Below are 27,898 nucleotides of genomic sequence, written 5' to 3' on the forward strand. Positions count from 1 at the left end.
AAAATTATTAAGTGATACTAAATTTGGTGCTATTTGGTATTGGGTGAAGGAGTAAATGTCCTATCCTTATTATACCCTCCACCATAGTGTGGAGGGTGTATTAAGTTTGTCATTTCGTTTGTAACACCTCGAAATATACATTTTAGACCACACAAAGTATATACACCTAAGTCTGTTTTTACACGGTAGATTGGTTCCAGAAGAAGCCGTGTAAAAAAAACTGTGTAAAAAAGACATTGGTCTTATACAAAAATGGGTGATTTGTTCCTAATCTCTAAAACATATTAAAATTAGTGAAAAACAAGAATTTTTAAGAACAAGAATTCATGAAATCACCGATTGCTTAATTGCAATTTCATTTTTCTTTATAGTTCTTATTGTGGCTTCATTTAAAGCGAACGTTTTACCAAGAGCAGTTGAGCCTTCTCCATTTCGCAGGCGATCTAAAATTTTAATCTTGGTTTCCAAAGAAATTGCCTTCTCTTTTAGTTTTTTATCTGACATTTCCTTTTAGGGATACATAAAATATTTAACAAAATTAAAAAACATAAATAACTGAATAAATACAAAATATTTTTTGGCTTACCTTTTATCTTAATGCGTTAAAATTAAATTTAAATTTAAAAATTTAAGTACATAACATTTCAAATCGTGCTAAATGGAATAAAATCGTCTAAAAAAATTAAAAATATTCAATTTTCAAACCGTGTTATATCAAAACCGTGTACAAAAGGACCGTGTAAAAACAGACTTAGGTGTATATATTCTTGATCAGCATAAGATTATATGTCCATCCGCCAGTCCGTCCGTCTGTGGAAATCACTCTAGCTTCCGAACGAATTGATGTAGATTGATAAAATTTTACTCAAATGTATATTATGTCTGCAGGACTTTTGGTATTAAAATGGGCCATGTAGGTCCACGTTTTGGTATAGCCCCCATATAATGGTACCTCCCGATATTCGGTATTTTGATGATTTTTTAATCTTTTAAGTTTGGTATTTGATGTTTGTAATGGACACTACAGCCTAAGACAGAAAATTGTCTGTGCAGGTACACGTCTTCGTAGAGCCCCCATATTACGGTACCTCCCAACATTCGGTATTTTGATGATTTTAGCGACATTAGTCATCGGAATAGTTTCAATTTTGGTTTGATGTTTCTAATGGATGCTACAGCTTGTGACAGTAGATTTTCTGTGCAGGTCCACGTCTTCGTATAGCCTCCATATAACAGTACCTCCCGATATTCGGTATTTTGATGATTTTAGCGACAATATTCACCGGAATTCTTTAAACTTTGGTATTTGATGTTCGTAATGGATGCTACAGCCTGGACAGTAGATTTTCTGTGCAGGACCACGTTCGTATAGGCCCCATATAACAGTATCTCCCAATATCGGTATTTTGATGATTTTAGCGACATTAGTCACCGGAGTTGTTTTAAATTTGGTATTTAAAGTTCGTAATGGATACTGCAGCCTAAAACAGAAAATTTTCTGTGGAGGTCCATGTATTCGTATAGCCCCCAATATTTGGTATTTTGGTGATATTAGCGATTTTTTTTAAGTTTCGCATTTGAATATTGTAATGGCTTATGACAAAAGTTACCTTTGCAGGTCCATGTCGTCGAATAGATATAACAGCTACATTCGGTATTGTTAAGATTTTGACAGAATTTTTAACAGATTTTATTGTTTTTGAGAATTGCCAAATTCGTTCCAAATGGTGGAGGGTATTCAAAGTTCGGCCCGGCCGAACTTACACCTTTTTTACTTGTTTTAATATAGGTGTCACTTTTGATGTCTGTGGTTAAGTTTTAGAAATGTGTACTATAATTGTACGAGAAGTTCTGAATGGTACTTTATTTGGAATTTGGTGAAAGGATTGGGCTGGAATCCTCAAATTTAATATTTAGATCACTGATGATATCTGTTTTAAAGATTTGTTGATGGTTTGAAAATGCGTCACATATTTGTACGAAAAGTACTAAATGATAATTAATTTGGAATTGGGATCCTGAAATTTGATATAGATGTTACTGTTGGTGTCTGTAACTGAGAAAAGGAACTTGTTTTGGAAATTCGTACTATAATTGTATTAAATGGTACTAAATTTAGCAATAGGTGAAATTACAGATCTAAAATCCTTAATTTTAATATTAAGGTCACTATGGCATCTGAGGTTGAGATGGAGATGAATTGTTCGAAATGAAATGCTGCAAAAATTTGGTATTGGTTAAGTGATAGAGGGGGATTTCTAAAATTTGTTATGGATGTCACTGTTAGTGTCTGCAGTTGAGAGAAAAAGCTGACGTTGGAAATGCAAATTCAAAATAGAGGCCACGGTTGGTGTATAGTTTTGAGAGATGGAGGTATATTTGAGAATGAGTACTATTATTGTTCTAAAAGTACTAAATAGTACTAAATTTGCGTTGAGTGAACGAATGGAGCTTGAATACTGAAATTGAGGTCACTGTTGGTTTCATGGAGTTAGATAAGGTGGTGGCCAAATTTTGTTATGAAAGGCGTTAAAATAATTTTGGACGTGGAACCGTGTGCAAGGCTTTAACTCATATGATCTTCTGTGAGCTTCAAAATGAACGATTTTGAAGAGTTCTTGGTGAAAAAATTGACCATTTTTCGATTAACCTTTTCGATTACGGAATAACTCAAATATGAGTAAAGTGTTATCGAACTGGTGCAGCTGAAAAATTAGTACGATGTATGAAGGCTGTATGGAAAATTTGTCCAAGAAATATGAACAAATTGGAACGAATTTAAAATTTTAAGATCTTCTTTTCGCTGACGAAGTAGCGGGCATTCCCTAGTCGCGCTTTACCTTGGATGTTCGACTCACAGCGAATCTGACCTTTGGGGTTCTTAATAAACTTTCTAGAGTTTTTCATCTTCGAAGGAATTTTCCGCAACCAAATTTTGTTCCACATTGTTACAACACTGTAGTCTACTCCTCCCCCACACAATCAAGAAATTCACCCGATATTGGCATCAAACAAAATTGCATTCTACACTAATCCATCCCATGCCACACCGCTCAATTAAACTCCCACCTTTTTTTTTGGAAACTGAGGAAAATTGTATGACAGTTTATAATCCATTAACTCATAAAAATCGCCTAAAGCATCTCTCTCCATTTTCATCTATGGCTTAGTCGCCGTTCATCAATGAAATGATGAAAATACATGTTTTTGTCGTCCAACGTCATCGTCGTCACCGGCACCGTCATCATCATCTTCATTCTTTCCTAGAAATTCATAGCTTTCTGGACGAAGAACGTTAACTGTATTATTGTGCGCTTTACCGATATTACTCAGAGCACTGGAAGCCACAACAATATAATCCAATGTACCTGTCATCCGTGACACCAAATGAAATTCTTCTTCTCCTGTTAGCTTGTTCTTCATTGATGGCACAGATGAGACCGTAAAAAAAGTAACAGCTATTCGAATGGGGTCTTGTGATGTTATAATTAGAGCGTAGAACTTTCATACTTCTTTAGGTGGGTTAGGGTGGTTTTGAGAACAGATGGTGATGGAAGTTAAATATTTTGTTTTCGTGTTTTTGCCAATGCTTTAAGAGGAAGTTACTGCAAAAGCTTTTGAACTGTTGCTGGGAATTAAAATGTTCTTGTTGGTTAAATTTATATAATAATAAATAGAAACGGATTGGAGCATAAGAAAAGAGAGTTTCTTCCTAAATAATAACACTACGATTCAGTATTCATGCAAAAACCCGCGAAATCGATATGGGCCAATTCTTCAAAGTGCTGAAAATTTTTTACAAGGATTATAGCGAAAACTTGATCTTAATATTTATTATGACATAAAGAGAGTTTCCTCATACTTCATTAAATTCGGAAGCTAGCGTGATTTCCACAGGCAGATATCGCTAAATCGACAAACAGTGAGGCAAGGACAAAAGTCTGGCTACTATGCACATTAAGCAGTCCCACAAACAAGTATATATCTATAAAAGAGGAAAATGTTTATATATTTGTTTTGTTGTTTGTAATTTTTGGACTTGAACAGATTTTCCTGAAAATTTCCAAGTATACTAAAATATCGCTTGAAAGTAGCATAGGCTATATAAATTTTTGAAATTTCACTTGGAGATATGTCATCAGAACCGGAGGAACCTCCCAAAAATTTAGATTTTATATGCACATATCTATTGATAGATTACAGAAACAGTCTCCAAATTTAGAATGCATAACAGAATTTGGAACAAAAATAAATTTGCCAAATTATTTTGAAATCGGTTTAGATTTGGATATACCTTTAATATATATTTTCGGACGATTTCATGTACAGGGTGAGATGAAAAAAACTGCAACCAACTTCAGATTGAAATAAAATTATTCCAGTGGCAGCTCATTATATTGTTTACAAGCGTACAAAACATTTTGGTGAGAATTTTCCAGAAAAAAAGTTATTCGTGATGGAATTCAAGCGTGATAGTGTGATTTATTTATATTTGGCTGGAAAACCACGAGTTGCTCTCGTCAGAGTACTCCTGCATTTAAATGTGAATAAATCTTTTGTGTCATATCCATCCATACCATCGCTCATTACCGTGATACTGGTAGCGTATCCCGACGTCAAGGAAGTGAACGGAAGAAAACAGCAATGTCAGCAGAAATGGTTCCAAAAGCAACGAAGCGACGAAAAATGGCTCGTGAGCTGAACATATCGCAATATTCCATTCGTCAAATATTGAAAAATGAGTTCGGGGTAAAGCCATTGAAATTCCAAAAAGTGCAAGAACTTACACCGCAACAGAAAGAAAATAGACTCAAAAGAGCTAAAGAGTTGCTTCGCTTGGCCGAAAGTGGTGAACTGCCGAATTTGGTTTTCTTCGATGAGAAAACATTCGTTGTCTAGCTGTTTGTAAAGAAAAAAATGAACGTGTTAACTTGCCAAAGAGGTCAGCTGAAAATGTGCACCTTCGGTTGGCCACCAGAACTCAAGCAATGGCCATGGTGATGGTGTGGGCCGCCATAACTGAATATGGTGGCTCTCCGCTCGTATTAATCGACAGAATAAATGCCGAATATTATCGCGAAAATATTTTGGAGGGTGTATTAAAGCCTTGAGCACGCAAACATTTTGGCCGCAGACCCTGAACATTCCAACATGACTCATCACCATCGCACTCAGCACGCGCCACCCAAAAATGGTTATAAAATGAGGTTCCTCGCTTCATTTCCAGGGCTCAATGGCCACCAAAATCTCCAGATATCATCCATTGGACTATTGTTTTTGAAGTATTTTGGAAAGCAAAGTTTTCACAAAAAATACCAAAGTGTCGATTACCTCAAGCAAGCGCTTCGCCGCGAATGGGTCAGAACACCAAGAGAAACATTCGGGCAGCGTGTGACGGTTTCATTGGCCGTTTGAAGGCCATAATTCGTACCAAAGGTGACCAATTCGGACACATCTAAATTTATTCTAAAATTTGATGATATTTCCGACATTTTTTGCTTTCATTCAATACTATTAAAAAAATGTAAAAATTATGGCGTTTGACTTGGTTGCGGTTTTTTTATGTCACCATGTAAAGTTAATACTGCGGCTTTGCTGGACACCAATGTCAAGTCTTTGATACATATGTATGAAACTTGTTGCTACATTTTTTAACCGATTATTACCAATTTTCGAACTTACTTCTAGGCTGAATTCGGACTTATTTGCAAACATATCTTTTATTTGGTCAGGTATTACGCATTTGGGAAGGATAAAATTGAATCGGACTATGATATATTTAGGATATTCACCTAAATCAAAATCAATTACATCATTTTTAATATGGTTCATCCTTGACCGAACAAATGAACTGTGCAATATTTTATTTCAATAGGACGAAAAATGTGACCTATAATTTGATTGCAAAAATATTTATTCAGGTGGACTGACTCATACCTCAGGGAATTCAAAATTCCCATTTAGTTGATAAATTGATAAAAAATAGCCCAAAAACTTTCAATCAGCCGGGAGCTATTTCGAAATAAGAATATAGTTTTACTCAATTAAAATTTATAATTCCAAATTGAACCCTTCCCTTGAAATATGTGCTAAAATACATTTACATATTTACTATTTACTTAAAATCAGTGGTACCAATTCATGGGGCAATATCAAAACGAGGACCGAATTCCCGAACAACGACCAATTTCGTTGAAAAATGTTGGTGATTCTCAATACTGGCGCTTATGTAATCAACTTTTTAGGCTTTCCAATGAGTTGAGACAATTAAAAATCTAAAATGTAAATCTTTAGCGTTTCCTTCTTTGGGAATTTCCGCAAAATCGCAACCTTTCCTTAAATCGGGAGAACATTTATATGGGGAGCTATATGTAAAGTGGATGAAAAAGTCCATTTTCGAAATTGACTTACTGCAAAAGATCGACCGGCTTGTGCTTCGATTCGATTCATTTAAATTCTATAGTGATGACAACATACGGCCGAATGGACATGACTAACCGGCACAGAATTTTGCATTGATCAAACAAGTCGCAAAGTTTAAGTCAATGTTCCGACAGTTATATACCCTCAACATTTAACCAGTTATATCTATCTATTTTGCGGGACTAGACGTATTTATTCCATTGCGCGAACTTTGAAGAGAACTTGATATAATTTTGTGATTACCAAAAATGTCGACTCTTTGTGGGAGAGAAGTGAACTGACATATGGGAGTTATTACTGTTATACACCCCACCATAGTATGGGGATATATTAAGTTTGTCATTCCGTTTGTAACACCTCGAAATATACATTTATGACTTCACAAGGCATATATATTCTTGATCATAAAAAAATTCTATTTCGATTTAACGATATCTGTCCGTCGGTGGAAAACTGTCTATCTTCCGAACGAAATGAAGAAGATTGATTAAATTTTACTCAGATGTGTGTTAGGTCTGTAGAACTGTTGGTATTGAAAATTTGCTATATATAACGCTACCGACTGAATTAAGGTATTTTGTGTGTATATGTAAGTTTAGTCACAATTTTAACCAGAATTTGTCATGTGTTCCCATTATGAAGAAACATCCTTGCAAAGAACTGTACACGTAGGTCCAAGTTTCGAATTCGGTATTTTGATTATTTGTGTCACAGTTTTCATCAAAATTGTTTCGAATGCAGTATTTAGAGTTAGTAATTACGACTAGCTCCTACGACAAAAAAAAATCCAGTGCAGGCCGACACTTTCGAATAACCTCCATATAAAGTTCCTATCAATATTCTGTATTTTGATTATATAAGCCACATTTTTTGACAGAATTATTCTTGGTATCTACAATTCGTAATAGACACTACATCCTATGGCAGATAATATAGAACCCCTCTAATTGTACCTCTATATATAACCTTCATTTTGATGAAGGTTATATATAAATGTTTCAAATTTGGTACTTGGATTTCTTTACCTTACCTTCATCTAACTGTACCTCCAGAAATTCTGCATTTTGATGACTTGTGTCAAACATTTGGCTGAAATTCTTTCAAATTTGGTATAAATTTACGCAAAGTTCACATGTAACTATAACTCCTATATTCGATATTTTGACGACTTGACGAAAGTCTAGAAAGTGCACACTTATTCTTTTGACGGAATTATTTCAATATCTCTTACCATTTTGGAATTATGCCACTTCAGATAAAAACATTTTTTAGAAAATTCGCTGTAATTTCTGTAAGCATACAAATGGATATTGGAAGGCTAGCTCATTTTCTCGTCCATACAACGTAAATGTTTATTTCCTATCGTTACTCTTTGAAAAAGAAAATGTACTTTTTATTAAACATTTGCAGTGATTCCTATAAAAATTCAAATATCGACTATTTTAAAACTGTTTCACATATAAATTATGTAATGTTTGTTTTTTTTAATTTAAATTGTATTATTATGCTTAGCCATTTGTAAATCGTAAATCGATAAAAGACAAATTACACGACAGATAATGTCTGATAATAGATAAATCTTGCATTCTTCAATATCGAAGCACCAACAGCTTTACACACTTTTCCCATTATTTGAGATTAATAAAGATTTAATTTAAAATATGGTCACTTTTATGTCCGTCATAAAATAAAACCAAAATATATAAAAAAGTAGATTTTCATTGGCATTATGTGATGGTGTGGTACTGCATAAATTATATTCTCCCCCGATGCGGATGTGTATGCGTTTTAACCACATTAAATATTAATCATACGCCCCTTTACAGCCGTATACTCGTACCCCATTTTTTTATAAACAAACAAAATCTGCAGTTGTTATGTTGACTGTTTGGCAAAAAATATGTTTGTTTGTTTGTATGTATTTTCAGCTAATGTTTTTCAAAATGTTCTGTGTGTATTTTTTTGAGATTTTATTGGCGTGGATTTTCTTCGTCTTCTTTCGTGCGCGGCACTTTTTTATTACTTGTTTTGTCGTTTAATATTTTTAAGTGAATGGATGGGATGTTTTTGTTTGGTTTATCAACGGCATTCCGCTCTCAAGCCTAAATACACTCTTCTACCATGTGTAAACACTATATTTACAAGCATATTCACCACACACAGGCACACATCGTTATGTAGCGCGTTATGTTGTCGCGGTAATGACGAAAGAAGTACGTTAAATATATACGCATATCTTTGAAGGATATATTCGCACATGTGGATAGGTCTAAGTTTGGTCCTGCAAACATCAGGGCCATAAACATTTATTGAGAATTTATGTTGATGAACCGGTATGTTTGTCATTTGGAATCTGTTTACATAAACTCATGCATCCGCCAACATCTTTAGCCCTCTTATTATGGAAACCCATATGCAAAAGAAAATTTAAAATTTTAAAATAAACATTTGAATTTTCTATGAGATGATGATTTATTTTAATGTTTAGTACATTAAAAGATATATACTTAACAAAAATTTAAACACCAGTAAAGAAAGTCCTAAAGTCGGGCGGGCCGATTTTTTGATACCCTACACCACTTTGCTAATTTAGTTGAGCTCCACATAACGACTAAAAGTTTTTATGGGAGAATTCAATCATACACCCTATGATTATAATTGTAATTTAAAATTCAAAGGACTAAATATGCCGAAGCATTTGTATCTTTTAAATTCGGACTTGTATTGCCCATTTGGTGCAAAATTAATTACGGAGTGCATATTATGGCTGTGGGTAACAATAAATTCTAGACTAAATTCGGTCGTATGTGACAAATTCCATCCCATTTGGACAAATATTAGACGTTTGGTGCACAATAAAACGTAAATCGGACGAAGTTATATATGGGAACTATATCCAAATCTGAACTGACCTCGATAAAATTTAGCAAAGGTATTTCTGAGCTGCATTTGATATATTTCCCCAAACATTGTTGTTACAGAGTGCATATTAAGGCTGCGGAGGACAAAAATAACAAATCGGATGAACAATATATATGGGAGCTATAGCTATATCTGAACAGACGGACGGACGGGCAGACGGACTGACATGCATAAATCAACTCAGAAAGTGATTCTATGCAGATCATCAAAAGGAACTATGGGTCTATCTCATAACCTTTTGCCTGTTACAAACAAATGCATAAAGACATAATACCCTGACCACCTTGTGGTGTAGGGTATAAAAATTAAGAATATAACAATTATAATTTAGGGGGACATTTTTACATCTTCACTTATCAGGTATTGTAGAATTTCACATTTTTGGCAGTAAATTTATCAGTACAACCATTCTACTTACCTAATAATCAAAATTGAATATAGTTATAGCTCCAATGGGTCAAGTTTTCACATGGCGGAGGATATTAAAGGTTAGGTCTACTCAAACTTAACGATTTTTTACTGGTATCAACTAAAAGATTGTCCGACTAGAAAAAAGGAGTATATTCTATATTTAAAACAAGTAAGCAAAGGATACAACACTACAATATGTTGGAAGCCCCCTTATGCTCAAATCTATGTTGGAAGATTTCGCTTTTGAAATGATGACCGGTGGCATATCCCCTATATTTACGCTCTCTGTCGTGTTGATAGGTATTCTAAACAATTTCACACGAAAGTTGTGGTCCATTTTACAGGTCAATATAATCCAATGGTCATCCACACTGCTAGAATTCTTCTCTGCCTTAATTCTCTTCATGCTGAATTCCGTGTCGATTGGTTTTAAATGGTGACTGCAAAGTCAAGATTTTTTTTGTGGTCGATTTGAACCCCTAAATGTACATATTCAAAAACAATAGATACTGACTCTTTGCAAAATTTCGTGAGGATCGCACGATAATTGCGACCTGTATATAAGGGCATTATATACAGGTCGTAATTATCATGTTGTATGGTTAAAAAAAAATACGAAATATAGCATTCAAAATTCTAAGTCAAATTTAAAAAATGGCATGCGACAAATAATATGACAACAATTGAAAAACATTTTACTGGCTTATTTTTACGCTATTGTCTTAGATTTTATCTTTTCTGGCAAAATACCATTCCGAATTGCTGAGAATTGTGAAAAGCAGTTCAGCGGTTCTTGACTTATAAGCAGAAATACCCGATAAATATTGTCGGATGACCCAATTGGTAGGCTTCAGCCCAGCCCTGAACCCTAACTCCATCCACAATTCGCGTCGATTGGTTTGTAATTATGAATTCTAGAGCAACAGCAAAATCACGAATACTATTCTGCTTCACTATGGCACATAGCTCCCATATAATCTGTCAATTTAGGATATTCTCAAGTTTTCAAAATCATGAGGATATAATCATGGAAGTTATACCAATTAGTGGACATCGATCGAACAGTCTTTGCAGAGAGAGAACATATATACCGATAACCCCAATTGACAAATTTCAACAACTTTGGTTGGAAACAATACCATTTTCAATACCAATCAGCCTGCCTGCGCCAAATTTCAGAGCTCTTGATTGAATAGTTTCAACAGACAGAGAAAGAGAGACGGACATCGCTAACTCGTCCTATAATTTTATTCTGATCAGGAATATATATACTTTTGGGGTCTACGATGAACATTTTGAGGTGTTGCAAACGGAATGAAAAAGCTAATATATCCTAAATTGTATTATGGAGGGTAGAAAAACAATAGAAATGTAAAATTCAATATGAAAAGTCAAATTTCATCCAATTCCCTAAGAAGCATCCCCATGTATACTACACAATGAAAGAAAATGTAGAACCTAGATATGAAACCAATATTTGACGAAGAAGATGGTCCTACTACGTCATACACCTAATTCGCTCTATCAGAAGAAAATTCATACTGAGGATTTTATTTTTCAAGTAATGCCATATGGTCCTGGAAACGTTTTACCTTGGCTTTTTACTAAAATGATTTCCTGTATCTCCGATATTTTCGAAAAATTAAAAAAAAAACAAGTAAGTAAAGGCTACAGTCGAGCGGGCCGACCGTTGAATACCCTACAACACTATAATAAATGATACAGTTTATATAGGCCATATACTCGAAAGAATTTCACAAGATATTGTGACAAATAATAAAAGAAAACCATCAGGTTTTGTTCTAATTTTCGAATACTAGAAACTTGAACTAATTTGCTCATTTCCATTTTATAGGTAGATGTTGCACGTAAATGGTCTTCCTAGATCTGGAACCAATATTTCCCAAAAACCTATAATCTCTCAGAAGTGGCAAAAAATTAATATTTATTATTGGTTTTTGACTTAAACGCATCTATGTGAGATACAGACATTTGACTATATTCTTCAACGAAATCAGCCTTAACGAAATAGTCAGAAGTGCGTCTTTTCTGTATTTGTGAATTCTCCAAAAAGATACTGGAATGGATATTTTCGTATTTTGTCTGCAAAAGTTGGCAAACTATTTCACACATTGAATATTTTTGGATGGCCATCCAAAACTATTTGGCTTTTGCAATGTCCGGTAACCCCCATTCAAATGCGATCGGGCGATAATTACGACTTGCTGACAATTTTGCAGTTTTTTTTGTCCATTTCAACCCCTAAATATATGGCGATTATCTCCAAAAAGAGTAGGCTTCTATTCTGACCTTCATCTTATCCCCATGCAAAATTTCATAAGGATCGGGCCATAAATGCGATCTGTATATGATATCCTGATATCCTAACTACTTAGTTTTGTTAGCTGTAGAAATATAACCAAATGTTTAATTCAAAATGAAAATATGCCAAAAATATGACAAAATTGAAAAAATATGAGAAAATATTACAAAATCAATATGTTCATCTTTAGAGAGATATTATTATGCGATTTTTTAGGCGTTTTTTCTTTCCTGCGAAGAGGCCATTCTGAATTAATGAGAACTGTCGAAATCAGTTCAGCCGTTCTCGACATATAAGAGATTTTTCAAGCATATCTTCTTTGATAAACATATATATCGCACATATTTTGCTATATATCCGATTTGATGGATGTTAACATCAATGTAAAGATCAGAAGGAATCTTGTCATGGCTTTTGATTTCGCCGGGATTTAAAATATTCGCGGTTTAATGAAAAATGTTGAATTTGTTCAACACAAAAGATATGGTCTATTTTATCTGCTAAATATTATCCGATGGCCACCCAAATCCGATGACCACCCAAAACTCTAGCTACATGCGCAATTCCGCGTCGATTGGTCTATAATTGCGACCTGTAGAGCAACTGCAAAATCAGGAATTTTTTCAGTTTTTGGTCCATTTCAACCCCTAAATAATATGCGATCATCTCCAAAAGAAATAGGGTTCTATTCTGACCTTAACCCCACCTACATTCTAAATTTCGTGAAGATCGGGCCATAATTGCGACCTGTAGAGTGATTACAAATTAACATGGACGGACGGACAGACGGACGGACGGACATACATAGCTAGATCGACTCAGCTCGGCGAGCTAGGAAGATCCATATATACTTTCCTATATGGGAAACCAATATTTCGAGGTTTTACATAAATTCTGGCCCAATCAAACTTATAATACCCCCAACACATAGTGTTGTGGGGTATAAATATCACAGAAATATATTCAAATTTTTGTTTCTGTCCAGCCGTTCTTGTAAGCGGTCTAACTAGCATCCCATTCATTGATATATAGAATTGTATATATTTTGCTATATATGGATATCATCAATGTAACGGTCAGAAGTGACCATTTCCTGTATTTGTGATTTTGCTAAATCAATTACTAAGTATTTATAGGAAGATCCATACATAAAATCCTCTGTGCAGGACCAACATTTCAAGGTGTTACATAATTTTTGTACCAATCAAACTAAATGTATTACAAACATATTTTTTCTTTATTTTAATTAGAATACACTTCTACGATGTTTTCAGATTTTATCCTTGTAAGCCATTCCGAAGTGGTGGGGATTGTCAAAATCAGTCCAATCGTTCTTGAATTATAACTTGTAACCAAAATCGCTTTTTATATTTACAGACAATATTTTCTTGAAAAGAAGACAAATAGTGTATTCAACTATCAATTCCATTCATTTAACCTCCTCCCTGCTCTGCAAAAGTATCATTTCATTTTCATCCGTCAATGTGTTTGCCACTTTAAGTAATTTAATACTTAAAAAGTGTTCTTCTTATTTCAAAACACTTCAATTTGAATTAATATTAAATAACAACAGATACGGTAAACTTTTATGTGTGAAAGTCCAAACAAATTTACAGCAGATGCAACTCGCAAGTACACTGAGAGAAAGGTGACTTTGGGTGGAAAATGCCATAACATCAATGAACTGCAATACAAAAAACTAAGAAGATTCTAAATTCACTCTAGGCCGATTCCTGAACGGAATGCAAACAATTATAATGAATTCAATTTTTTTCATAATTTTTTTTTTCAGTATATTTACATTTTTGTATATATCTTGTGGCCCCTGCACATTTTCAAGTAGAGCATTTTACAAATATGCTTTGTACAAACTATTTTATCCTCAGCAACAGTTTATGGTTATCGTCCGATCTGCTTTTTAGAGTGGCTTTGTAAAATCAAGGCAATTGTTGTAACGCCAAAGGGGTGAGAAAGAGAGGAAAAAGCCGTTTGTTTGGGGCAATATAACGTACTACCGCCATGCCTCCCGGCACTTAGTTTCATTGTAGCCAAGCGATTTCAACAGGAGGACGAACATGAAAATAAGACAATAAAATGCATGTTCCATCCGTGGAACATAGTGTGTTTTATGGACGCTGCCATAAATTAACAGAAATCCAAATGGAATTGTGTGTTTATAGCAGAGGCAAAGTCTATGCCATAGTACCACGCTATTGCACGATTTAGCCAACACCAACCGAATAAGTTCAATGTGCTAACCATACTTCTTATTAAATGGCTCCAATTAATAGCCTTTGAACATAATTTTATTACAAAGTTACCAACCAAAGCCTAAGCTTTACATGGGAGGATGTTTGAGCGGTAGTGTTGGTTTGCAAAAAACTTTTATGTTAATTTTGAAAAAAGCTACCGAACTTTGAAACGATTTATGTAAGTTTCTTTTTATGCGACTTAGCCAAAAGGGCTGTGGTTTTACTGGCTTCAATGTAAACAAGTCATTAAATTTTATAATAGTGTTAAAAGGGATCAGAGCAAGAGACCAGCGAAAAGCATTACGAGTAAATGTTGAAAAGTGTAATTAAAATTTACCCCCAGAAGAAGTTGTCGAAAGAAAGTTCAATTCAATTGTCTTATAATGAAAACTGTTACTCCAAAATTTCCCATAATTATCGTTGCCAATATTACACGATTGAGAGGTAAACCAGAACACAATGAGACTGCAACGAATACCAAATGGTAATTAAAGTTTGCAATAAAATTGTAAAACACCAAATGTCCAAAATAGAGGGAGGAAGAGGGGAAAAATAGTAAAACTTTCAATTAAATATGTACACATAAAAAATGTGTGTAATCAAATACTTTATTAAACCTCTATTTGAAAGTTAGCTTTAAATATTATTTAAATTAAATTACCGGCTAATTATTTTGAAAAAAACAAAAATAAAAATTGTGCGTTAACAAGTATTTTTATACCCTCCATCATAGTAGTAGTGGAGTAGTTAAGTTTGTCATTCCGTTTGTAACACTTCGAAATATACATTTTAGACCCCTCAAAGTATATATATTCTTGATCAGCATAAAATTCTATGTCAATGTCCGTCCGTCTGTCAGTCTGTGGAAATCACTCTAGCTTCCGAACGAAATGAAGTAGGTTGATAAAATTTTACTCAAATGTGTATAATGTCTGCAAGACTTTTCGTCTTCGTATAGCCCCCACATAACGGTACCCCCGATATTCGGTATTTTGATGATTTTAGCGACATTATTTACCGGAATTGTTTTAAGTTTCGCATTTGAAGTTCGTAATGGATACTACAGCACACAACAGAAAATTATTTGTGCGGGTCCGCGTCTTCGTATAGCCCCCATATGACGGAACCCCCGATATTCGGTATTTTGATTTTTTTAGCGACATTATTTATTGGAATTATTTCACATTTTGTAATTGAAATTCGTAATGGATACTACAGTCTATGCCAGAAAATTGTCTGTTCAGGTTCACGTTTTATAATCCCCATGGTACCTCCCTATATTCGGTATTTTGATGATTTTAGCTACATTATAAACAGATTTTTTTTTCAAGTTCCGCTTTTCAATATTGTAACAGCTTGTGATAAAAGTTGACTATGCAGGTCCACGTCGTCATATAGACCCTAATATACGGATACATTCGATATTTTTAAGATTTTAACAGAATTCTTAACGGATTTTATTTTTTTGAGAATTGCCAAATTTGTACCAAATGGTGGAGGGTATTTAAAGTTCGGCCCGGCCGAACTTACAGCTTTTTAATTGTTTTTATTTAGTTTTGGCCATTCCTAATTTCTTATGCTTCATTCAAACGTCATATTTCATTTTTTGGTGGGATATACCACATAGATAGGGACGATATTCTAAGTTACATACAAACATTAAGATGCGTAGCGTTACAGCAAATGATCATTCCATTGGATTCAAACAGGAGTGGTTAATAATTATACCCTTCAGCATGTACTTGTGTAAGACATTATAATAAAAGGTATATGCATGTATTACTACAACTAACTGGAAACAAAATATATTTTACGAATATCCTCTAAAATGTTCCTTAAAATCTGAAACCCTTTTGACAAAATTGATATAATTGAAATGCTAAAAATTACTTCAAAAATTAAACATTGTTCTTAGATGATAGATTGTTATTGCAAAGGTATTTTAATAGGGAGTCTGAATGTTGCCTTAAACGTCCTGTAATAGAGGGCCTAGTACCGGGTGATATAAAAAAACTGCAGCAAAGTCAAACGCCATAATTTTCAATTTTTTTTAATTTTAATTGAATGAAAGCAAAAAACGTCGGAAAAAGCATCAAATTTTAGATTAAGTTTATATTTGTTCGAATTGTTCACCTTTGGCATGAATTATGGCCTTCAAACGGCCAAGGCAACCGTCACACGCTGCCCGAATGTTGCTCTCTGATATTTTGGCCATTCCAGGCGAAGCGCTGGTTTAAGGTGATCGACACTTTGGTATTTTTTTAGTGCCAACCTTGCCTTCCAAAATACTCTAGACACAATAGTCCAACGGATTGGTATCCGGGGTTTGTGGTGGCCATTGTGCGCTGGAAATGAAGAGAAGAACCTCATTTTGTATCCACTCTCGGGTGGCGCGTGCTGAGTGCGATAGTGCTGAGTCCTATTGGAATACCCAGGGTCTGCGGTCAAAATGTTTGCGTGCCCAAGGCTTTAATTAACCCTACAGAATATTTTCGGGGTAATATTCGGCATGCATTCTGATGCCACTATCGATTAATACGCGTGGAGGGCGACCATCACCATGCCGGCGCTTGAGTTCAGGTAGCCAACCAAAGGGGCACATTTTCAGTTGAACTCTTTGGCAAGTAAACACGATCATTTTGTTTCTTTACGAACAAAATCATAGAAAACCAAATTCGGCTGTTCACCACTTTCAGCCAAGCGAAGCAACGCTTTAGCTCTTTTGAGTCTATTTTCTGTTTTTTTTTTTGTTGCGCTGTAAGTTCTTGCACTTTTTGGAATTTCAGTGGCGTTACCCCGAGCTCATTTTTCAATTTTTGCCAAATGGAATATTGCGATATGTTCAGCTCACGAGCCATTTTTCGGCCATCGCGACGCGTGTTTCTATCAAGTCGCTTCTTTATTTTTCGAACGATTTCTGCTGATGTTGTTGTTTTCCTTCGTCCATTTCCTTGACGTCGGGCTACGCTACTAGTTATGAATGGAATGTTACGAGACACAAAATTTATTCACATTTAAATGCTGGAGTGCTCTAACGATAGCCCCTTGTGGTTTTCCAGCCAAATATAAAGAAATCGAACTATCACGCTTGAATTACATCACGAATAACTCTTTTTCTGGAAAATTCTCACCAAAACGCTATTGTACGCTTGTGAAGAATATAATGAGTTGTCACTGGAATAATTTTAACAGCCTTCGGACGAGTTGCTTTGAAATTGGTTGCAGTTTTTTCGTCTCACCCTGTATGTTTATGTCTAAGAATTGTCTTGGTTTTCCGATTCCGAACAATTTTCCTACACTGTCAGTCCCATAAGCACGACTGACACCCTCCTCAAGACAATATTTTACAATATTGGTTCGTGTGAGCATACAGTGACGTAAATTTCATAAGTGACATTTCATGTTTATTGATTTGGTAGTGATTTGTCTTTCAATATTAAAAGGTTTCCCGATTGAAAGAAAAATTCTATATTTAAGGACTTTTGAGGATATACAAGTTTTCACAAGGCGGAAGATATAAAAAGTACTGCCCATTCATGTCTACAAATAAAACCATGTCTTACTCCTTTCACCATTACACCATGATCCCAATTATAATTTAAACAAGTAAAAAGCAGCAAATTAATTTGAATACCATCCCCTATTTGGAAAGAATTTGAAAAATTTCAAAATACTTGCGGAAACTACCACTTAAAAGAAAACTGTTATATAGAGGCTATACGAAAACGAGAACCTGCTTATGAAAATTTTATCATAGACTGTAGTACCCATTACGAACTTCAAATACCAAATTTGATATAATTCTGGTGAATAATGTCGCACAAATCATAAAAATACAGAATATCAGGAGCTAACGTTATATGCGGGCTATACGTAGACGTGGACCTACATATAAAAATGTTTGTCATAGGCTGTAACTCCCATTATGAACTTCAAATACGAAATTTGAAATCATGAAAATACCGAATATGGTTAGGTACCGTTATATTGGGGATATACGAAGACGTGGACCTTCATACGGAATTTTTTCCATAGGTTGTAGTAACCATTAGGATATCCCAATACGAAATTTGAAACGATTCCGGTGAATAATATTGCCGAAATCGTCATAATACCAAATATCGGGAGCCACCGTTATACGGGGGCTATACGAAGACGTAGATAAAAAAAATGTTTGTCATAGGCCGTAGTACCCATTACGAACTTCAAATAGCAAATTTAAAATAATTCCGGTAAATAATGTCGCTGAAATCATGTAAAACCGAATATGGGGAGGTACCGTAAACTATGTATGTATGCAAAATTTCTCAATTCGTTCGAAAGTTAGCGTGATTACAACAGACAGACTGACATAACTAGATCGTCTTAGAATTTAACACTGATTCAGAATATATATACTTTGTAGAGTCTATTATGAATATTTCGAGGAGTTACAAACTGAATGACAATGTTAATGTACCCTCCATATAGTGGTAGAGGGTATAAAAAAATAACTATTTATAGGTCCTAATAGTTCCATTTGATTATTTCGGAAAACCCCATATGTGTAGAATGTGCAAGTTCAAAATAAATAATGCAACACCCCTTCTTCAAAATCAATAATGCAACACCGTTACGAATTAAAAACAAAAAAAAAAAAACATTTAACTGTAATTTGACATGTGATTGTTGTTATGTTATCAAATAAATGACATACAGACAAATAGCGATTCTATTGCTTCGATAAGATAATAAAACGTTATCCATGGTCGGAAACCAACATGTATGAAGCGCGCATTCAAATGAAAGTTTTATTTGTTTTGTTTCTGATTACACTCAAACATCTGTTGTTTCGGTGGGCCAATGATTCATTGCCCTCTTGAGACAGTGTCATTCATTTATTTCAATTAAGAAAACGTTCGGCCGGTCCGTCGGTCATCTTGACGATGCCTTGGGAATTCCACTTTAGTATTGCATACGATTGCTGTGTGTTGTTGTTGCTGATTTTGTAGGGTAATGTATTTTTGAATGACTTTGGTATAAATCTCTATTTCAGCGATTTTATCGCAGCAAATAAATTTATATTTGCAACAATTAAATAAATTCCTTTAATTTGTTGAAGATGTGTTTAGAGAACGATTGTTGCTATAAATAATTAATATGGAGAGCTGTTGAAAGCTGCTGGCTTTAATTAAATATTAAATTGAAATATATATGGATGCATGGTGACAGTATAAATTATGTGTTGAATTGTTGATTTAGAAATAAAAATTAATAATGGTTTAATTGCTGCTATTAATTTTTTGTACCCCACATCATGAGATGAGGAGCAATTGAAAATTAATTAATATTTAGCTACCAAACATTCAGTTGATATAAATTGGGGTAAACAAAAACGGCGTTAAATAAATATTTTTGTGTTTTGGTATAACAAATAAAATAAAATTCCAAGACTAGAAGATTCTTGCAATTTACCAGAAAATTAAAAAAAAATAATTTTTTAATCGTTCAAAATAATTTTTTTGGCTAATCCATAAAAAAGCAACAAATTGAGTAACACAAAATACCAAAACCATGGCATTGAAAGCGTTTTTTATACCCTACAACACTATGTGTTGGAAATATTATAAGTTTGATTGTGCTAAAAATTATGTTATACCTCGAAATATTGGTCCGGCACATAGGAATGTATATGGGGATCTTCCTATATCGCCGAGCTGAGTCGATCTAGTTATGTATGTCCATCCACCCATCCGTCTGTCCATGTCAATTTGTAATCATTCTACAGGTCGCAATTATGGCCCGATCCTCATAAAATTTAGCATGGATAGGGTCAGATTAGAAGACTATTGTTTTTGGAGATTATCACAAAATATATAAGGGTTGGAATGGACCAAAAATAGAAAATTTTCTTAATTTTGCTCTACAGGTCGCAATTATATACCAATCGACGCGGAATTTAGCACGGGGCTAGAGTTTGGGGCTGGACTGAAGCCTACCATATTGTTTGGTCATCGAACAATATTTAACCTATAAAATAAACAGTTACTTTTATATAAAAAATAAGAAAATTTCCACTAAGCCCCGAATATATTGAATTCCGACGAAATCACAAATCCATGAAATGGTCACTTCTGACCGCTACATTGATGCTGATAGCCAAGATATTGGATATATAGCAATATAGGTACATTAAAGGGTGAGATGAAAAAACTGCAACAAACTTCAGACTGCTGTCATTTCTAAGCCACTTGTCAGCTGTTAAAATTATTCCAGTGACCACTCATTATATTGTTTACAAGCGTGCAAAAGCATTTTGGTGAGAATTTTCCAGAAAAAAGTTATCCGTGATGGAATTCAAGCGTGATTTCTTAATATTAGGGTGGAAAACCACAAGTGGCTATCGGTAGAGCACTCCAGCATTTAAATGTGAATAAATCCTTTGTGTTTCGTACCATCGCCCTTTAACGTGATACTGGTAGCGTAGCCCGACGTCAAGGAAGTGGACGGAAGAAAACAGCAACATCAGCAGAAATGGTTCGAAAAGTGGTAAGCGACTTGATCGAAACCCGCTTCGCAGTGGCAGAAAAATGTCTTGTTAGCTGAACATATCGCACTACTCCATTCGGCAAATATTAAAAAAATGTGCCATTGAAATTCCAAAAAGTGCAAGAGTTAACACCGCAACAGAAAGAAAATAGACTCAAAAGAGCTAAAGAGTTGCTTCGCTTGGCCGAAAGTGATAAACCTCCGAATTTGGTTTTCTCCGATAAGAAAACATTCGTTGTCTAGCAGTTTGTAAATAAACAAAATGATCGTGTTTACTTCCCAAAGAGGTCAGTTGAAAATGTGCACATTCGGTTAGCCACCAGAACTCAAGCTCTGACCATGGTGATGGTGTAGACCGCCATAACAGCCGATGGTCGCTCTCATCATCATCGGCATCAGAATAAATGCCGAATATTATCGCGAAAATGTTCTGGAGGGTGTATTATAGACTTGGGCACGCAAACATTTTGGGCGCAGACCTTGGACATTCCATGAGGGCTCAACACGCGCCACCCAAGAATGGTTACAAAATGAGGTTCGTCGCTTCATTTCCAGCGCGCAATGGCCACCAAAATCTCCGGATACCAATCCGTTGGACTATTGTGTCTGGAGTATTTTGGAAGGCATGGTTGGCAATAAAAAATACCAAAGTATCGATCGCCTCAAGCAAGCGCTTCGTCGGGAATGAACCAAAATACAGCAGAGCAACATTCGGGTAACGTGTGGCGGTTTCATTGGCCGTTTGAAGGCAATAATTCGTGCCAAAGGTGATCAATTCGAGCAAATCTAGTCTTATTCTAAATCGATTTGGGCATAAGAGCCTTCCAAAATATTGTAAGGTACCACATGGCCGGCTTACTTGTTCAATTCTATGGTTGGTTAATATTCAAGGACAGCCTTACTAACCTCCTCCTCTTCTTCACCATTTAATGGAGCCCTCCTCAGACTCAGAATTGTTCCTCGCAAAATATCTTGATTGCAGGTTCAGGATTTTTGGCATGAAGGTGTAATTTTCACTCTATTCATATTTTTACAAATCCAAAGAGGTAAGTTCGGATAACTAAATTAATATACCTTAAAATCGGAGCCGTTCGAAGTCTAGAAACGGATTTCATTCAAAATCAAAAGCCCTTATTCCAATAATGCAATAATTCTAAAACCTTTGTTATAGGCAATAGATTTGTTAAATATGTATCAAAGAATTGATGAACGGTCTCTATTAAATTCTTCTTTGCTTGTCATTACATGGCTGCAACGAATAAACATTTAATATTAATTCTTATCCTCCACTTATTTTTATTACGAGCTATATCATCAAAACTTTGTCAATTACCCACTTCATTGACACAATTTTATCAGTTTCCCATAAAAAGTACTCTTCAATGGGCTTTCAATTATGAATGAAACACAAATATAGAAATCGACTAGATATTTATTTTGATGACTGTTTCTAATTGCTATCACTTGGTATTTATGTTATTTGCTTTAAAATATGACAATGAATTACGAGGACAGCTGATTCATTTCAAGTTCAAGGTTATCAATGTTGTTATTCCATGAAAATAAAATATGATAAGACGTGGGTTATGTCCAATAAGGCATGAGCAAGAGTAATATCCGTTCAACATTTGTCAGGGAAGTAAAAAAGAAAATTAAAAACAAATAAGCAAAGGTAATAGTCGTGCGGCTGACAATGTAATACCCTACAATATTACGATATGTTAGAAGCCCCCTTATGTCCATGTCCATTTTGAAAGGTTTCGCTTTTGATATTATGTCATAGAGCACTACTTAATATGACCCTAAGCTTTTAGATATTTATGCCCAATATTTACCCACTCCGTCATGCTGTTAGTTGTTGTTGTCCATTTTAAAGCTAAGTATAATCCAATGGTCATCCAAAATGCTAGAATTCTCCCCTGTCTTCTCAGTCGTGTCGATTGGCTTCAATTGTGTGATCAGGAAATTTTTTATGTTTTTGGTACATTTGAACCCCTAAATATATTTTGCGATCATCTCCAAAAGCCTCCATATATACAATTTTAGACACGAAATCAGCATAAAAAGCCAGAAATTGTCCTTTTGTGTATTGCATTCTACCCGCTGTGGTAAACTCTAACTTCTGGCGAGATTTCGTGTCCTTTGGTTTCTATTTGTGACCTTTATAACGGCTGCAAAATCAAGAACATTTTTAGTTGTTGGTTCATTTCAACCCCTTAATATAATGCGGATATCTTTGAAAACAATAGCCCTAGCCCTTCTGTGCCTAACCCTACCCTTGTTGAAGTTTTCGTGAGGATCCAACGATAATTGCAATCTGTATATAATAACCCCAACCTGTGTTGTTAGGTGAAAAAAGATTACAAAATATATACTTCAATATTATAAGTCAAATTAAAAAAATCGCATGCGATAAAAATATAAACAAATAAAAAAATGTCACAAGATACTATAAAATCTATATTAACATCATTATTGGCAACTTTTCATGCGATTTTTTATACTTTTATGCCAATGGGCCATTCTGAATTGACAAAATTTGTCAAAATCGTCCCAGCCATTCTTGAGATATAAGGCATTCCAGCTAACATTCCCTTTCTTTGTATATATACATTGTATATATTTCGCTATATATACCCGATATATATGCTATCAGCATCTACGTAACGGTCCGGATTGACCTCTTCGTCTATTTGTGACTTCGCCGGGATTGAAAATATTCGCGGTTTAATGGAATATTTTACTTTTATTTAACATAAATGATATGGTCTATTTCACCCACTAAATATTACGCAATGACAAAAATTGGAAGGCCAGCCCTAAGCTCTAGCCCCATGCTAACATCCGCTTCGATTGAAAATCAGGAAATTTTTCAGTTTTTGGTCCATTTCAACCCCTTAATATTATGCGATCATCTCCAAAAGCAATAGGGTTCTATTCTGGTCCTAGCCCCACCTCCGTGAAGATCGCGAGCGACCAGTAGAGTGATTACAGATTAACATGGACGGACGGATATCCATAGCTAGCTCGACTCAGCTTGGCTAGATAGGAAGATCTATATATATTTTCCTATGTGGAAAACCAATATTTCGAAGTGTTACATAATTTTTGGCCCAATCAAACTCATATACCCCCAACACATAGTGTTGTAGGGTATAATTAGAAAAGCAGGTAATTATCACTTACACATTATATGCGTCCACAGTAAATGAACTTACCGCATATTTATTTAAGTTCAATTGGTACTTTCTTGCTTCCAAAAATCATATTTAAACCCTTACACTTAGAAGATCCCCTTACCAATGAACATTCAATGGCTGGTTAGAAAAAAAAGCGAAAATATATATGTTCTCAATTAAATTAACATCAAATTGTTCACTGAACCGCTTCATTGGAATTTTCCACACACACGCCTTTAAATATGGCCTAGAATATCATTGTTTGTTCTATTGAAAATAGAAAATGTTTTTCCACTGGTTCGATTTTGTTTTTCTTATTTGCAAACATTGCGTTGAAAAATACTGCAATTGTTTTGCAATTTTTCATTGACTCTGTTCACAAAAAAAAGTTTCCATTGAATTTCAAAACACATAAAATCTCTTGAGCCGTGCAATAATATTTGATTCGAAAATATAGCACTCCATTCTTTCTCAGTGAAAGAAAAAAACAGTGCCAAAAAAAAAAAAACAAAACATCCTTTAAAAAGTAAATATTTAAATAAAAAACTTTTTGAGGGGATTTTAATGTTAAGCAAACGTGAATTGTTGCAAAATTCTTGAAAATATGTTTATTCACTCATTCCCCTTAGGGGGAAAACATCTGCAAAAATCGTGTCTAGTATGTCAGTGCAAAACACCAGACAAACATATGTCTGGTGTTTCATTCATTGTTGCGGTATGCGTCAATTCTCAAGAATCTTATCAACATTTTAAGATGTTCTAGCCATTTCGTTTATGACGTAGTCACTTTTTTTGATTTTCCAATGCACGGATATACTACATAGGTGTGTGTCCGTGTAGTTGTGTGCAAATATGTACACACATTGCTCATTAGACTTTGACAGGTTTGATTTGGTACCAGGGTGGCTATGACTTTTCATATTGTACAATTAATTTAAAAAAACACATTCATTGGAATTTCGTTTAAAAAGCCTTCCAATGACTCAATAAAACATCAATTGTTGGTCATAGGCCGAAGAGTAAAGAAGTATTCGGAAAACTTGCTGTGGTATTTAAAGGAACTAGTTAAAGGATATTAAAGTGAAAAAATATTTAAAATAGAATAAATAAATAAATAAATAAATTAAACATAATAGTGACATTATAAAAAGTATTTAAGGTAAATATGATCTTCTGAAAATCATTAAATTGAAATTAGGAAATGCATTTTTAAAAGTAATGGAAAACTATAATTTAGAAAACTTACTAGTATTTCAAGTGAGGAAAGGTAAAACGAGTGAGGAAAAGGATAGTGTCTCGAAGAGACTCAGCTACATTGTCAGAGTGTTTTTTTCTAGTTTGTCCGTCTTAAGTCACTAGAATCATGGACATTTGTTGGCGAAGTAATTGATCCGAGTTTGAAGTAGTGTGTTCTCCATTGAAGGTGCTACATACGTGCCATTCAATTTTAGCCATAAAATATGGCGGTCAAACTGATTTTACCATTTCTGATGCCCAGTTGGTGCAACCAATACCCTCGAACTATATACAACAAAATGAGAACTAAATTGAAAGCAGTATACATTTTCAGGTCTGCTAAAATATTCACTATTGTAATAAGTTCACGCAATTTTATTGTATCGATGGAAGCACCAACTTCCCTCCGTAATGTAAATACAAGTATATGTTGTAATTTCCCATCTACCCCAAACCTAACTAAAATCAGAGGTTATAATTATATTACTGCTGCACCATAAGGGAGACTTAAATCGATATTTTTTGTAAATAGCAATCCTACATAATTAGAACTCGAAATGCCAAAATTTGACAAAATTAAATAGAAATCAGTATGGAAAGCTCAAAAGTCGGGCGGACCGACTATATGATACCCCACACCACTACGCATATTTAGTAGAGCTCTTGTAAAAGAAAGGTTTATATTGGGCATTTCTGAGCTCAATGAGATATCTGGTACAAAATATGATTATGGTAGAGCGCATATTCCGAAAGTTGGAGATTTAAACACCACATCGGATGAAACATATATATGGGAGATTTAGTTATATCTGAAGCAATTTTCACAAAAGTTTAAGTATTAACTTCTTGAATGAATTCGCTTGGAAGTGCAACATTTCATTCACTTTGGGCTGAAATTAGCCATTTGGTGCACAAGAAACCTAAAATCGGACGAATATATATAGGGTAGCTATATCCAAATCTGAACCGATCTTGATAAAATTTGAATCATATATTGCTGGTTGAATCTAATATCTGCTACTAAATATCATTTTTGTGGAGTGTATATTACGAATGTGAGGGACTTAAAAACCAAATCGGATGAAGAAAACTAAAATCGGACGAAGATATATATGGGAGCTATATCAAAATTTGTACCGATTTTACTTGAGCCAAACAAATGTTATTATGCAAATTTCATCTCAATCAAATAATAAATGCGACCTGAATTTTTTTTTTTACAAAAACACATGGACAGTCGGACGGACATGCATAAATCGACTCAAAATGTGATTCTATGCTGATCACCAAAAAGAACTATGGGTCTATCTCGTTTTCTTCTCCATGTTACAAACAAATGCAGAAAGACATAATACCCTTACCACTATGTGGTGTAGGGTATAAACAGTAAAGTGAAAATTATTAATTGTACCCTATAGTGGATACATTTTGAATATAATTTTCATAGAAAAAGTACAAGGTGAGGTAAAAACGGCAACAAAGTCAAACTTCACAATTTTTACATTATCTGTTTAAATATCATTGAATGAAAGCAAAAAATGTCGAAAAAAGCATCAAATTTTATAATAAGTTTAGATTTGTTTGAATTGATCACCTTTGGCACGAATTATGGCCCTCAAACGGCCAATGAAGCCGTCACACGCTGCCCGAATGTTGCTCTTGATGTGATCGACACTTTGGTATTTTTTAGTGCCAACCTTACTTTCTAAAATACTCCAGACACAATAGTCCAACGGATTGGTATCCGGAGATTTTGGTGGCCATTGTACGCTGCAAATGAAGCAATGAACCTCATTTTGTAACCATTCTTTAGAGGCGCTTGCTGAGTGCGATGGTGCTGAGTCCTGTTGGAATGTCGAAGGTCTGCGGCCAAAATGTTTGAGTGACCAAGTCTTTCATTAACCCTCTAGAATATTTTCGCGGTAATATTCGGCATTTATTCTGATGCCACGGTCGATTAATATGAGCGGAGAGCGACCATAGGCTGTTATGGCGGCCCACACCATCACCATGGCCAGCGCTTGAGTTCTAGTGGCCAACCGAAGGTGAACATCTTCAGCTGACCTCTTTGGCAAGTAAACACGATCATTTTGTTTGTTTACAAACTGCTGAACAACGAATGTTTTCTCATCTGAGAAAACCAAATTCGGCAGTTCATAACTGTCGCCCAATCGTAGCAACTCTTTAGCTCTTTTGAGTATATTTTTTCTTTTGCGGTTTTCTTCCTTTTTTCTTTCTGTTCCAAAGGCTTTACTCCGAGCTCATTTTTCAATATTTGCCGAATGGAATATTGCGATATGTTCAGCTCACGAGCCATTTTTTGGCCACTGCGACGCTGGTTTCGATCAAGTACCTTCTTTACTTTTCGAACCATTTCTTCTGATGTTGATGTTTTCTTTCGTCCACTTCCTCGACCTCGGGCTACGCTACCAGTGTCACCGTAACGAGCGATGGTACGAGACTCAAAAGATTTATTCACATTTAAATGCTGGAGTGCTCTAGCGATAGCCACTTGTGGTTTTCCAACCAAATATAAAGAAATCACACTATCGCGCTTGGTTTCCATCACGAATAACTTTTTCTGGAAAGTTCTCACCAAAATGCTATTGTACGCTTGTAAACAA

The 27,898-nt window shown here is 34.8% G+C and overlaps 1 protein-coding gene across 3 annotated transcripts in view; it reads left to right on the forward strand.

Annotated features, from left to right (window-relative positions):
• The window catches only part of LOC131804330 (uncharacterized), a 105,589-nt gene that overhangs the window by 65,998 nt on the left and 11,693 nt on the right, over positions 1-27,898 (forward strand). The window contains exon 1 of one of the 3 annotated variants that reach the window (XM_059127071.1): positions 25,049-25,197. The exons of the other annotated variants lie outside the window; for them this stretch is intronic. The gene's annotated coding sequence lies outside the window, so the exon portion shown is untranslated. Of the gene's footprint in view, positions 1-25,048; positions 25,198-27,898 lie in introns of those variants that run through there. 3 annotated transcript variants of the gene reach the window in all.

This window comes from Musca domestica, unplaced genomic scaffold (genome assembly GCF_030504385.1).
Source record: "Musca domestica strain aabys unplaced genomic scaffold, Musca_domestica.polishedcontigs.V.1.1 42, whole genome shotgun sequence".
In the NCBI taxonomy this organism is placed as follows: domain Eukaryota; kingdom Metazoa; phylum Arthropoda; class Insecta; order Diptera; family Muscidae; genus Musca; species Musca domestica.